Source organism: Salvelinus namaycush, chromosome 13 (assembly GCF_016432855.1).
Source record: "Salvelinus namaycush isolate Seneca chromosome 13, SaNama_1.0, whole genome shotgun sequence".
Taxonomy (NCBI): Eukaryota; Metazoa; Chordata; class Actinopteri; order Salmoniformes; family Salmonidae; genus Salvelinus; species Salvelinus namaycush.
Window position 1 is genome coordinate 16,339,183 of NC_052319.1, and position 14,627 is coordinate 16,353,809.

Sequence of the window (14,627 nt, forward strand, 5' to 3'; positions counted from 1 at the left end):
TAGGCGCTACAGTCTGTCTTTGGAGTTGCTTTGGCGGTGAACTCCATCATGATTAAAAAGAGTAAGAATGAGATGCATGGAAAATAAGTGTCTTTGGAATCCTTTCTATGAACCAACCATGTATAACGCATTATTAATCAATGTATAATGCTTTATATCACACACAATGCTATAAGCATTCACTTCATTACATCCTTTATTGGTTAGTATAGGCTACACATGCTTTCATAATATATTACACACATATAAGATTAATTGAATAGGTTACCAAGTGTTTAAAGATATCAAATTATCATTTTTTTCTCTTCAATCCAGCAGTTGTTTTAATGGCATTCTGATTAGAATGGTGTTAGTCTGGTACTAGTATCTGAATTATTTATCTTGCTCCACTTCAGCCAACACATTTTATCATCATGGCCCGTATCGCTGTTACCATGTCCTGGTTTGGCTCCCATCCAGCATGTTTCACAGCTCTACATTAGGCTACCTCTCAGAATGAGGTAAAAGTGCTTTCATTAATCCACAGATGATTACATGATTCATTCTTCTGGTTTTGAGGCAGCACAGTCTGATTATAACTATTATAATTATGGGGATAGGTTACAATTTGCATTTGAATTAGGCCTGCATGGAATCTTAATCATGTCAACAACTGAGAAAGCACCCGTAGCTATCTAACAAAAATAACAAATGTATTTTGTGTATGGCAATATCATGAACAGAAGATGCTATTTGGTTCCTATAATGCCAGTTCAACAACTTGATCCAGTTTGTTAAATGTGATGTTCTAACACTAGAGGGCAGTAAAGATGGTCAAACTGAGGCTTCTCTAAATAGTGTGCCATCCAAAATTGCCACTAGAGTGTAGTAGAGCTTAAGGTGTGAGAGGCATAAACGTCCTACCTGTATACCAGGAGCTAGTTGTTTTTCACGTCCTTGATTATTCTGTTGTTACTACCTTGTAATTACGAGATGATCCAGATCAAGTGATTTCAGAGTTGGACCATTATCCATCTTTTTGTCAAGACCTGTAAAACAAACAACCAAGGGTTTAACCACTGTAGTGGGCACATTACCAACATGATTCCCCATTCACAACAGACACAACAACAACACTCAGATAAGACCCTAAAGGCCATTCAGCTCAGACTCTGTACTTGTCTCCCAAATGACATGAGGGAAGTAAGGATGACTGATAAGGGAAGTAAGGATGACTGATCAGGGGAGTAAGGATGACTGATCAGGGAAGTACGATGTCTGAGAGAGGATGTGAAATGGACAGACATGCCGGATTGAATGTTGTCTCTAAGATTATGATTGAAGCAAACACAAGGGAAATCAGTGAGAAACGCCATCAATGTATCTGAATTTGTCTAACAAATGACTTGTGCATAATATTTCAAAATGCATCACTGGAGGCTTTCTGTGTGTTTCATTCCATGCAACTGCTAAATGATTGCCAATCATGCAAAGTTACTCAAATGCATTCATGGGTTGCTTATTCAAAAGAAGACTATTTATGCAAAGAATATAAATTGTGAGACTGTGTGATATTTGAGATGACTCAGATAGATAGATCAACCTTTTGTGGTTGCGCATGGATGTTGAAAAACGAGCAGTTAGTGTTTTCCATTTCGTATTGCAAAATGCCATTTTCTGTCTGAGATATTGAGAGAGAATACAATATACCAACTGTGGAGTCACCTAGAAAGGACAAGAAAATCCACAATGTAATAAAGTCACCTGGTATATCGTCTTACTCTGAGGTACAGCAATAGCTAGAAGAAAGAGAGAAGTCACACATAAAGAATAGTACATGAATGTCTACACAGGGCCAACAGACAACCACAAGACCAGACTAATGAGCCTTTAGATTTTTCCCTTAAGTCTATAATAAGTCCAGTTAAGCCATTCAATTAGATTTATCTGGCTATAAAAGGCCCCTCACTCTTGCGTTAGTTAAATGGACAAGTGTCCCATTCAGCAGAATCCACCACAACAACGTCCCAGGGATCAGAATCAAATGGTGGGTAGAAAGCATCAATAAGCATGCCCCATTCAAAAAATGTAGAACCAGGAACAGATATAGCCCGTGGTTCACTCCTGACCTGACTGCCCTTGACCAGCACAAAAACATTCTGTGGCGTACTGCATTAGCATCGAATAGCCCCCGCGATATGCAACTTTTCAGGGAAGTTAGGAACCAAAATACACAGGCAGTTAGGAAAGCAAAGGCTAGCTTTTTCAAGCAGAAATTTGCATCCTGCAGCACAAACTCCAAAAAGTTCTGGGACACTGTAAAGTCCATGGAGAATAAGAGCACCTCCTCCCAGCTACCCACTGCACTGAGGCTAGGAAACACTGTCACCACCCATAAATCCACAATAATTGAGAATTTCAATAAGCATTTTTCTACGGCTGGCCATGCTTTCCACCTGGCCACCCCTACCCTGGTCAACAGCCCTGTACCCCCCACAGTAACTTGCCAAAAACTCCCCAGCTTCTCCTTCACCCAAATCCAGAATAGCTGATGTTCTGAAAGAGCTGTAAAATCTGGACCCCTACAAATCAGCAGGGCTAGACAATCTGGGCCCTCTCTTTCTAAAATTATCAGCCGAAATTGTTGCAACAACTATTACTAGCCTGTTCAACCTCTCTTTCGTATCGTCTGAGATCCCCAAAGATTGGAAAGCTGCAGCGGCCATCCCCCTCTTCAAAGGGGGAGACACTCTAGACCCAAACTGCTACAGACCTATATCTATCCTACCCTGCCTTTCTATGGTCTTCGAAAGCCATTTTAACAAACAGATCACCGACCATTTCGAATCCCACCGTACCTTCTCCGCTATGCAATCTGGTTTCAGAGCTGGTCATGGGTGCACCTCAGCCACGCTCAAGGTCCTAAACGATATCATAACCGCCATCGATACGAGACAATACTTTGCAGCTGTATTCATCAACCTGGCCAAGGCTTTCGACTCTGTCTCACCACATTCTTATCGGCAGACTCAACAGCCTTGGTTTCTCAAATGACTGCCTCGCCTGGTTCACCAACTACTTCTCAGACAGAGTTCAGTGTGTCAAATCGGAGGGCCTGTTGTCCGGACCTCTGGCAGTCTCTATGGGGGTGCCACAGGGTCAATTCTCGGGCCGACTCTTTTCTCTGTATACATCAATGATGTCACTCTTGCTGCTGGTGATTCTCTGATCCACCTCTACGCAGATGACACCATTCTGTATACTTCTGGCCATTCTTTGGACACTGTGTTAACTAACCTCCAGACGAGCTTCAATGCCATACAACTCTCCTTCCATGGCCTCCAACTGCTCTTAAATGCAAGTAAAACTAAATGCATGCTCTTCAACCTGGACGGGCACCTGCCTGCCCGTCAAGCACCACTACTCTGGACGGTTCTGACTTAGAATATGTGGACAACTACAAATACCTAGGTGTCTGGTTAGACTGTAAAATCTCCTTCCAGACTCACATTAAGGATCTCCAATCCAAAATTAAATCTAGAATCGGCTTCCTATTTGGCAACAAACCATCCTTCAGTCATGCTGCCAAACATACCCTCGTAAAGCTGAGTATCCTGCCGATCCTTGACTTCGGCGATGTAATTTACAAAATAGCCTCCAACACTCTACTCAGCAAATTGGATGCAATCTATCACAGTGCCATCTGTTTTGTCACCAAAGCACCATATACTACCCACCACTGCGACCTGTATGCTCTCGTTGGCTGGTTCTCGCTTCATATTCGTCGCCAAAACCCACTGGCTCCAGGTCATCTATAGGTCTTTGCTAGGTAAAGCCCTGCCTTATCTCAGCTCACTGGTCACCATAGCAGCACCCACCCGTAGCACGCGCTCCAGCAGGTATATTTCACTGGTCACCCCCAAAGCGAATTCCTCCTTTGGCCGCCTTTCCTTCCAGTTCTCTGCTGCCAATGACTGGAACGAATTGCAAAAATCACTGAAGCTGGAGACTCATATCTCCCTCACTAACTTTAAGCACCAGCGGTCAGAGCAGCTCACAGATCACTACACCTGTACATAGCCCATCTGTAAATAGCCCATCCAACTACCTCATCTCCATACTGTTATTTATTTTTGCTTTTTTTCTATTGTGTTATTGACTGTATGTTTGTTTATTCCATGTTTAACTCTGTGTTGTTGTTTGTGTCTCACTGCTTTGCTTTATCTTGGCCAGGTCGCAGTTGTAAATGAGAACTTGTTCTCAACTAGCCTACCTGGTTAAATAAAGGTCAAATAAAAAATAAAAAAATAAAGAAATCAACACCCTCTGAAGCCTGGCCAAGCTCATTGCAATTAGGACCAATAATTCTCTCAGGGCATTTACCTCAACTGCAGCCAGCAAGCATGGCACTAACTCAGAAGATGGATACGAGGAGGGAAATGCCCACCCAATAGACAGAAGTGGCATGGCCCCTATCGAGCAGGCCCTACTGATTGACCTGAAGAGCACCACACACATCTCTGCTCAACTAGACTGGAGTGAAAGATAGTTACTAATTTTGGCATGCACACACGCACACACCCTTCCGTAGATGAAAATGACACCTGAAGAAAAGTGTACTTTAAATGGTCATGTACTTCATCCTACACAGCCTATTGTTTGCATTGAGATTAACACCATGCAATGTCATTCCATGACATTCCTAGGCTGTGAAGTATGGTTTAATGTAGTTTTCTTCCTGCTTTGTCCACTCCCAAGCCACCAGTATGGCACTTTAATCACTATTTCCCCATTCTTCTCTCATCCTCATGTTCTGCGTCTGGCTGTGGGATCCCTCTTTCTAAATCCTGTATCTTGGCCACCAATCTGACACTTTAATTACACTAAGCTGTCACTGTCACCATGCACGGTGGGATAGCTCTGTTGTTGTTGTTATTGTTGTTATTGTGTTGGTTGGGTTGTTTCTTTGCCTGGCTGGGAGCATATTGGCCTGCTGTGTTCTGCCTGGCTGGGAAACCTACGATTCAGCACAATTGTTTGTACCAAGACATTGGACAAACACATTGTTGGAATAAACTACTTTCACATTATGTTACAATGCAGAACAAGGTTCAAATGCTCAAAGACTTGAGTCAGAGGTTTGAGTGTTAAAACTTCTTTCATCTCCATAAACCAGACTGTTTTCTTGCTCTGATTCTTCCCTGAATGTCTTGAGGTGCCTTAAGGATTGGTTCCATGACAATCTAATCGGCCACCTGTCCCACAGTAACCTTTAGATCTGTGCAAAACATTGTGGTGACTGGTGAGTCTCTCTTTTGACTTTTACACGGTGGTCTATTCCCTCTGAACTTGTCAGGCAAACAGAAGAGAAGGGAGGATGAAGACAAGTGGTTCAAAGCGTTCAAACGATTTTACTTCTCACCAAGACGGGTTCTCAGCCTGGGTCTGGGAACTTCTATTGTCAGGCATTGTCAAAAAGAAATGTCACACCCCCGAAGCCACATGCAGCCTGAGTGTAACTGACATCAAGCCATAGGCTGAATATCGACTCAGTTAGCCCCTTGGCTCCCGTGTCCGTAGCAACAGCCGAGGAGGTAGTTGTCACAGCCTGTTCAGCTTCAGTGGGCTAACATGATTAATCTGAAAGGCCATTTCTTCCACAGCGGGTCAGAGAGAGCATTGAGGAGTGGAGTTAAGATTGAATGCCCTTGTGTACAGTGACTGAGAAGTATACTCTTGTTTGCTATTGTATTCCTATTGATGTCATTTTACATGACCCAAACATCAGGTGTGTATTCATTTTTGTTTGTATTGTATATTTACTGTTGTTTATTACCTTGAAGATGAGGTTTGTAAATAATATGTACTCTTTTCTCCCAATAAGCCTTCTCAGGATGTCTTTTAATAGTGCATTTATTTGTAAGTCAGAAAGTTAACATTTGGCCCAAGAAACCTAACTAAATATTCTGCCACTGTAGAGTCCCACAGATTTGCCACCAATGCTCCTTGTAGGATACATCACTGCACTCTATACTCCTATGTAAACTGGTCATCTCTGTATACCCGTCACAAGACCCACTGGTGGATGCTTATTTATAAACCCTCTTAGGCCTCATTCCCCTTATCTGAGATACCTCATGCAGCCCTCATCCTCCACATACAACATCCATTCTGCCAGTCACACACATCCCTGGGTCGCTCCTCTTTCCAGTTCGCTGCAGCTAGCGACTGGAACGAGCTGCAAAAAAACACTCAAAATCTCTTCATTCAAAGACTCAATCATGGACCCTCTTACTGACAGTTGTGGCTGCTTTGCATGATGAATTGTTTTCTCTACCTTCTTGCCTTTGTTCTGTTGTCTGTGCCCAATAATGTTTGTACCATGTTTTGTGCTGCTACCATGTTGTGCTGCTGCCATGTTGTGTTGCTACCATGTTGTTGTCATGTGGTGTTGCTACCATGTTGTGTTGTCATGTGTTGCTGCCATGCTATGTTGTTGTCTTAGGTCTCTCTTTATGTAATGTTGTGTTGTCTCTCTTGTCGTGATGTGTGTTTTGTCCTATATTTTTATTTTTAATCCCAGCCCCCGTCCCCGCAGGAGGCCTTTTGCCTTTTGGTAGGTCGTCATTGTAAATAAGAATTTGTTCTTAACTTACTTGCCTAGTTAAATAAAGGTTAAATAAAAAATAAATAAATTAAAGACCATGCTTGATCTATAATCACAATCTACTAGCAGGACTTCCCACATATCTCTAACCTTTTCTTTTAAAGCGCTCAGCAAATAGTCCTAATGCCGCTCACTTATCAGGCTTCTCAGTGGTTTGGATAGAGTGCCTGTCTCATTTTGATGACACTCAAATGTGTCTTCTTTGTTGGGCTGATGGCCGTGACTAACTCCATCAGAGTCTGGGAGGGAGAAGAAGGGCCCACCACAGCCAGGATCATAATAATTGGATGTGCATAAGAGCCAATCTGTTTGCAGATGATTGCGGATGTCATTAGCTCTTTCGCTTTTATCACCCAGGCTAAAACTCTTCAGGGTAAACTAAGTGTTTTTAGTAGAATGGAGGATGGAGGAAATAAGAAACGACTCATCTTCTGTATAGAAATAATACATCAATAGGTGTTTATTCTACAAGGAGTACTGTACGTGTGTGTGTGCATGTATTTGCATGTGTCTCCTTGTAGTAGAGGTCCCTGAACAGATCCCGGGCCTGTGAGACTCCTGGAATCGTGAGGAGTTTGAGCTCTTTCCATCTCCCTTGAGAGTGCTTGAACTCCTATTTCCTGAGAGACATGACGCACTTCTGATAGTCCTGTGAGAAGAATTTCAATTATTTTGGCCTTGCTGAGAGCACGGAGATGTCTCATATCACCTCTCACAGTGAGTGTCTTAAGCTATATCCACAAAATGAACAGACTGGGACTGGTGTCGAGGGATGGATACAGACAATGTTAAATTTATACATATGCTTTTACTGCAAGATGAGATTGAACTATCAAGGGTAAACACTGATCTGATGATGCTTCCCCTTGCAGAGTTAACATCCATCAGTATTTCCTTGAAATGTATTATGTCATGTATCAAGCTAAAGTATACCATTCCTATATGAAAGTGTTGTTTATCTGCAACATAAAAATGTGTTAAACCCTTTTGTCCTCACTGTCCTTCATGGTATTTTACAGTAATACCTCCATTACATATCTGTGACAATACCACATTTTTCATTGAAGTACATTACAGACTGAAACTCTTCTAAAATGTACACTATTTTCAGTTAAAACTGAAGAAGTCTATTATCTTTATATTTTCTAAATGTAATAGAAAACAAATTAATTGTCTCCTCTGTGGATTTTGCTGTCATTAAACATAGGTTATTCTTTGTATATTTTCTCCATCTCTGTGGCTGATGAGATGTTTATGGAATGAAACCATTATTTTTCTCTAACTCCCCAAGGTGAGGTTTGATGGCTCTCCATCCTCTTTATGTCCAACACTGAATATAATTTGAATGTGTTTATGCCTTTTTATATTCATGAATTCCCATGTTATCCTCTTGGACCTATTTTATTGAAATTGCAGTGGAGAAGAGTATGGGGATATTTTGGTAAAAAAATTAAAATAAGTCTGACTTCAAATATTTTGTGCAGACAGGCTTTGCTGTATGTTGTTATTCACAGACTATGAATGTTAAGCTACTAGCTAGCTGTAATGATATTGGTTCCTCATCATTGTAAAGAACATCTACTGAAATGTGAAACCAAGCAAACAAATGATATTTCTGTAAGAAATAAACAAGCCAGAGACTGATGAGAGACCTTCTCTTTCACGCTTTGTATTTGTGTGTGGATGTTTTAATATTATTATTATTTGGGGGGTATTTTACTAGGATCCCCATTAGTTGTTGCAAAAGCAGCAGCTACTCTTCCCAGGGTCCATACAAAACATGAAACATAATACAGAATGACATAATACAGAACATCATTAGACAAGAACAGCTCAAGGACAGAACTACATACATTTTGGGTGGTGCTGGTGAGGAGTGCCTCTCAACTAAACCAAGTCCTGATGTTCAATCCAGAATACTGATCAGTTTGGGGATGAGAAAGGAGGTGTGTTTGAGGGGTGGGTGTGTGGGGTTTGCCATTGCTCGCCATGGAAACACAGTCAAAAGAGATCTAGGTGTATGATAAGTTAATTTGGAGATGATATTAAAGCGTTATATCAAATATCCAATAGCTGCATGAGGGACGTCTCAGAAACATTTGCATTTCTAAAACTCGATACTGTGTGAGGAGAAGTGAATGATCAGGACTCCTAAGTGTGTTGACTCTCTCCTTGCTTCATAGGGGGGCATGCAAAGACTTGGGTTTACTCAATCAATATTTAATGTTGTTTTTCAGAATTTCTCCCAATGCAGACATTTTCTTTTCATTGCAAAGCATGAACTGCTTTTATTACCATTTTTTAATTTTTAAAAGTCGCCCAAAATCATCTGATTTAAAGCATGTCGACTGTCTCGCAGACTACTTAGAAGAGAGGACACATAAAGAAGCCTTTGGAGGTTGTAGAATGTTTTACACTGGTGTGTGTGTGTGTGTGTGTGTGTGTGTGTGTGTGTGTGTGTGTGTGTGTGTGTGTGTGTGTGTGTGTGTGTGTGTGTGTGTGTGTGTGTGTGTGTGTGTGTGTGTGTGTGTGTGTGTGTGTGTGTGTGCGCACATGTGTGAGTGTGTGTGGCTAGATATATTTTATTCTACAATACCTTTTAAATGACCTAATTCAATTTGAGTAAACCAGGAAGTGGAGGAATGCATAATGTGTGTTGCTTATCAATGGCTGTGAAGAAATTGGTGTTCCTGTTCTTTGTGTTGCTGCTTCCACCTTTTCTTTCAGAGGTGGTGCAGTAGTTGGCCCTCTTGGGTTGTGCCAAATGTAATCGTTTTTTGAAAGGGCCATGTTTATGGTTGTTTTGAAGGTAAACATTTTCCTGTCTGGCAAAACACATTTTGACCTTTTTAAATGTCCTCAAACTCCGAAAGGCCTGAAATGCTGTTGTGAATAGATTAGTCTGACTGTCTTGCAACAGTTGACCAATTTTACACCAAAAACACATTCATCTGTAAAAGCTCGCTTGGATGATAATAACCGATACTGTAAACAGCTACAAGTCAAAGACTTAGACATGCATGGTGATGACACACCCAGTCTATGCTCCAACATGAGCAAACACCACAACCCACTGTCACGCATAGGAAACATGACACAGCATGTGCTCCTCACTACATTGCGTAATTCTAAATATGTGCCCAACACACGTTGCCCCTCAACAGTCCCACCTACTTGCAAGGATCACAAGACAGCAGTAAATATGTATTACATTTATAATAGACATTGCTTACAACTTTGTTAGTCATGAGGCCTTCATTCCAGTTGCTTACATTTGACTAAATCTGTATCATGGCTTTATACCAAGAGTAGGGGTGTTAACTCCGGTGTCCTGGCTTTATTCCCAATCTGGCCCTCAAACCATCACGGTCACCTAATAATCCCCAGTTTACGATTGGCTCATGCACCCCCCTCCTCTCCCCTGTAACTATTCCCCAGGTCCTTGCTGTAAATGAGAACGTGTTCTCAGTCAACTTACCTGGTAAAATAACGGATAAATAAAGAAATAAATATGTTAAAAAATACCTAATTAATCACACAACTTCTATTAGTTTCATCTGAAATGCAACATGCAACATTTTACTCTGTGAAACAAGACTAAAATCAACGGGATATCAACTTGAATAACACACACTGTCTCTATCAAGGAAGACAGTTGTCTTGCTCCACCCAGAAACGGTTTGATTGAATTGAATTTGGATTGAATTGGGCCCTCCATAGAAATGAAATAATGATATTTATACGCCTCAGACTTTACACAGGCTGCATCACGTGTCTTTCTCTCTGTTCTGTGAGCACAGTGTCATCTTGCTTCATTACCTTATTGCTGCTGACCTGCAACTATTGTATGTCTATGTAACAGCTCTGTCACTCATGATGTAGAATCGAATAGGCAGCCAGGCCCCACTCTCTAAATTGAAACACTGTCTCCCAAAGCCAATAACTCAACACACCCATTACTTATCATCTATCAACCGAGACAACTGATTTAAGGAGTTAATAATGATAATACAGAACACATAAATCAGTTGGTGCCTCACTTTCCATTTTTTTATGAGAATGATTTGAAACTTCTGAAATGACTAACCTGACTTAATTTTCTTGGCCCCCTTGGGAGCATAGGGCATCCACCATGGGTCGATCTCCACCGCACTATCTTCTGTGCGAGGGCTTTTGCTTCTTACCAGGAGATCCCAGGAGATCTTCTGAAATGAACATATGAAATGACATGATACAAGGCATCATGACATGGTACGATATGAAATGATTTGATCCAATATGATTTCATGTGTTACAACTTAAGTCAATAGAACACAGCAATACAATACGCCCACTGTGCAGTTTGATATGAGACACCATACAATAGAATTAGGATTCATAAGCTTGTATGCAATCTTGTTGAAATCATATTATGCTATTCATGCAATTTCTGGAAAATGTCTAGGGCTGTATGTGAACTCTGGTGTAGGCTACACCAGGCACGTTTTTCAAAAGCTTCTGAACCAAATTATGTAAATAGAATTAATTATTTATTTGAGCAATGAAATCAAATAATGATAGAAAATAATTCCGAATATTTACAGTATTTTATAGAACCCTTTTCACCATAATGAAACCTTTAATTATGAATGATAGTTCAGGAGCATTGTGCAAAGACCCATATGAGTGTATCCAATTAGAAATGCCTTTATTACTGCAATTAGAATTTGCATCTTATGGCGGCAAAAACAGACCTAGTAAAGAATGCTTGCCTGACAACTCAAACTGAATTCTTCCGCTGCCCTAATGTTCGCTACATACTTCAGTCTGAGACTTCCATCTTTGAAGTAATTTGTGGTGATGTCAAAATGAGGGGTGTTGTACAAAACCAAGTCATCTGCGATCGAATCATCTCAAACCAATAAGAGTTTCAAACACAGGAGGTTGGTGGCAACTTAATTGGGGGAGAACGGGCTCGCGGCAATGACTGGAGCGGGATTAATGGAATGGTAAAAAATAAAACGCTGCTTTACCCACATGTTTTCTGTCTCTGGCTCAACCCATCTGGTACCAATCAGAATGGTTAGAATGTGCATGCGTTCTAGAAATAGTTGGGGAGGTACTCAGATCCAGACCAAAGATTGTCTATTATATTGACAAGATAGTCAGGTGACCGTTCTAATAATGGAAATGCGTGTCCTCAAAGATGGAAGGCAGGCGGGAGGAGGCGAGATCAGGTGGGACTATTCTAGCCAATGAGAGGGCAGATACGCAAGTGAATGGGCCATAGAGATAGACATTGAACTCATCTTTGTATTTGCGCCATTATAGCTCCTGTGACAGCATGTGCAGTGCCATTGAGGCTATTTCCATTTTAAAGTACTACATTTTCTTCTTCTTCATTGACTGATTGCTCCCAACTCATAGGAATCCCCTCCCAGTTGACTACTTTAAATTTGTGGAAGCCCCATAGCTCCCGAAAACACTTCTCTGTAGGGTTTTCAGCAGTTAGCTTTGCTCACAGTTAGCAGCGTGTGAACTATTCATTCCGCCGCTGTTTTAACATGAAGAAACGTAAAAAAATCATTACTTGCATGTGCTGATATGCCCCTTATATTTCACATCGAGAAAGAATCTTTCAAATCCAAAATGTACACTTACTGTAGGAGTTTTGTACAGATCCATGTGATGTGTGTGCCTCCAGTTGACGAACTACACTTCCTCGCCAGTTACACTTACACACAGGTGTTGGAGCAAACAAGATAGCTAATTAGCACAGGTTGCGACCTCTGTCTTCTGTAAAAAGGCACTGTAACATGGAGATATGGCCGTGTGGGAACACTAACCCTAACCATATTAAAGGTGTGTCGTAATTGAACCTTTTTTTTCTGAAAATTACATCTCGCTGTTATGAAAGATATGATCCTTATGTTTTCAAAACTGTACCGCAAGCGATGTATTTCAACATTCAGAATGAACGTCGGGGCTCTTAACAAAATTCCCCCGGCCAGAAGATACATCGTCAATAGGCACTAAAGGGAGTTAGCATCTATGCATGACTTAGGAAGCCCTCACTGGCAATATCCATGCTAAAATGGGTAACGTCCATGAGTCCTCTATCTATTTTCATGACAAAAGGCACAACTCTGATCTCAAGTTTGGTTTTTCGAAGTTGCCGGAATGCCATTTACATCAGTGCATTCGTAACAACCTAACCTGTTGTGTCATCGGCAAATGTAACACCATCGTTAAATTTTCCGATGACACAACAGTGGTAGGCCTGATCACCGACAACAACGAGACAGCCTATAGGGAGGAGGTCAGAGACCTGGCCATGTGTTGCCAAGACAACAACCTCTCCCTCAACGTGATCAAGACAAAGGAGATGATTGTGGACTACAGGTAAACGAGGACAGAGCACGCCCCCATTCTCATCTACGGGGCTGCAGTGGAGCAGGTTGAGAGCTTCAAATTCCTTGCTGTCCACATCACCAACAAACTAACATGGTCCAAGCACATCATGACAGTCGTGAAGCGGGCACGACAAAACCTATCCCCCCTCAAGAGACTGAAAAGATTTGGCATCGGTCCTCAGATCCTCAAAGAGTTCTACAGCTGCACCATTGAGAGCCTCCTGACTGGCTGCATCACTACCTAGAATGGCAACTGCTCGACCTCCAACCGCAAGGCACTACAGAGGGTAGTGCGAACGGCCCAGTACATCACTGGGGCCAAACTTCCTGCCATCCAGGACCTCTATACAAGGCGGTGTCAGAGGAAGGCCCTAAAAATTGTCAAAGACTCCAGCCACCCTAGTCATAGAGTGTTCTTTCTGCTACCACACGGCAAGCGGTACCGGAGCGCCAAGTCTAGGTCCAAGAGGATTCTAAACAGCTTCTACCCAAAGCCATAAGACTCCTGAACATCTAGTCAAATGGCTACCCAGACTATTTGCATTGCCCCTCTCCTCTCCACACCACTGCCACTCTCTGTTGTCATCTACGCATAATCACTTTAATTAACTCTACCTACATGTATATACTACCTCAACTAACCGATGCCCCTGCACATTGACTCTGTATAGGCATTGTTATTTTATTTATAATTTTTTACTGCTGTTCTTTAATTTCTTGTTACTTGTATCTCTTATTCTTATCTGTACTTTTTTAAGCTGCACTGTTGGTTAGGGGCACGTAAGTAAGCATTTCACTGTAAGGTCTACACCTGTTGTATTCGGCTCATGTGACTAATAACATTTGATTTGATTTGATTTTGAATCATTACGAAACTTCTATTTGATCAAATAAGCCCCACGTAGCAAATTAGAAATTACATTTTTTGGTTGACCAAATTTGACACTCTCACTGACCTCCATACACAAATTCCTCACTTTGTGGGCTTATTTGTGGTAGACAGATTTTGGGCCGAGTAAAACCTCTCGCTTTGCCTCTACCTTTCTGTCCAGACTCAATGAGGACAAGAAACTAACATATGTGGGCATGGAGTAGCATTTGGGGAGCCAGGCAAACAGAATGCACCAAGGTAACAATGAGGGGAGATGGAAGATTGAGCACATTGTACATGAGACATGTAATACTCTTGCTGATTATGTTTAAAGTAATTTTTTGTGTCTGGCAGCATTATTGGCACAAGGAGTAGGAGACGTGTAGCAGCCCTAGAGCTAATGTGGGGGTAACCTCCAAACTGGTCAAGTTAAAATATCATTTTATTCAACAGTATGGTCTGTAGAGGTCATGAGAGGAAACTTTCCTTATTCAAACTGTCATTTATTAATGATGTAGAAGGTTCTTTTTGAATCAGGAAAGTTTCCTATCACGACCTTTACAGGCCAGAATGTTGAAAAAAAAATGATATTTTTACTTTACCAGTAATCGGTGAGGTTGGTCATTTTGCAGGTAGAAATGTGAGACACAGAAGGATGCTGAGGGGAGGACAGCTCATAAGAATGGCCCGGAACGGAGCAAATGGAATGTTTGATGTA